The sequence below is a fragment of the Staurois parvus genome, unplaced genomic scaffold (genome assembly GCF_062004578.1).
Source record: "Staurois parvus isolate SC_StPar_1 unplaced genomic scaffold, SC_StPar_1.0 ptg001593l, whole genome shotgun sequence".
NCBI lineage: Eukaryota > Metazoa > Chordata > Amphibia > Anura > Ranidae > Staurois > Staurois parvus.
Window position 1 is genome coordinate 201,503 of NW_028319389.1, and position 998 is coordinate 202,500.

A 998-nucleotide genomic window follows, 5' to 3' on the forward strand; every position below is an offset into this window, starting at 1 on the left:
AGGAAGGGGCTGGTAAATTACTGGAACCCATCCCCTGTACAGTATGTATCTCTGCAGCAGATGAAAGCCAGTGGAGGGGGTAAAGGAGAAGAATCCAGCTTTCAGCTGCTGCAGAGGGAGCCACACAGGGGATTGGTTCCAGTAATTGCCCCCTCCCTCCCGCCTTGCTGCTCATCCTCCCTGCCCACATCTGATTCACCCAGCTGCCTGGGCCCCACTGCTGGCCTGGGCCCTGTACAGGAGGAATGGTGGTACCCCCTTATCCAGGGCCCTGGACATCTGTGTCTTGCAAGTCGCACCTCGAGTCGGAATACCATCCAACTTTGAAACCGCGCGACTTCACCGGAAGTCACGCGATTTCAAAGTCGGATCAGTGTGACCGGCGTGCAACCCGCCTCGGGATGTCAATGCCAACCTAAGATCAGCAACCGATCATCTACAAGCCCCAGCGTGCCGTACAGTCGGCTAGTCCTGCTGGGACTTGTAGTTCTCCCCATCTGTGATTTCATTTACCATTTCAATTGTTTTGCAGTTTGAAGATTGGATTTGTTTTTGTTTTTTTTACTATGACAGCATTTGCGGAAATCTGATATCTCACCGAGATGTTCATTTGTTGATAGTGTTTCTTTTTTATATATATAAATATATTCTTTGTACGCATCTATATGACCCATGGTGTATAATGTATATAGGATGGAATGTATTCATCGCTGCTTGTTTGCCGCTTCCGTTCGCTCTAAAAGTTCTAAATAAAGTTGGAAAATAAACTGAAGCAGAACGTGATGTGTGTTGGCCATTCTTTATTATGTGTCAAATGGATGCTGGAGAGAAGACGATGGTAGAAAGTCCCATTTTGGGGTAACAAAGCCGTCCAGAGGAACACTGGAGTGGAAGAAGTGTTCAGATCTGACATTTTTCGCTACCATTGCCTTCATTGGGGAGATTTCCCTCCATTTCCTGCTTTGGTGTCACCCTTATCCGCTTCCCGGTACGTCGCT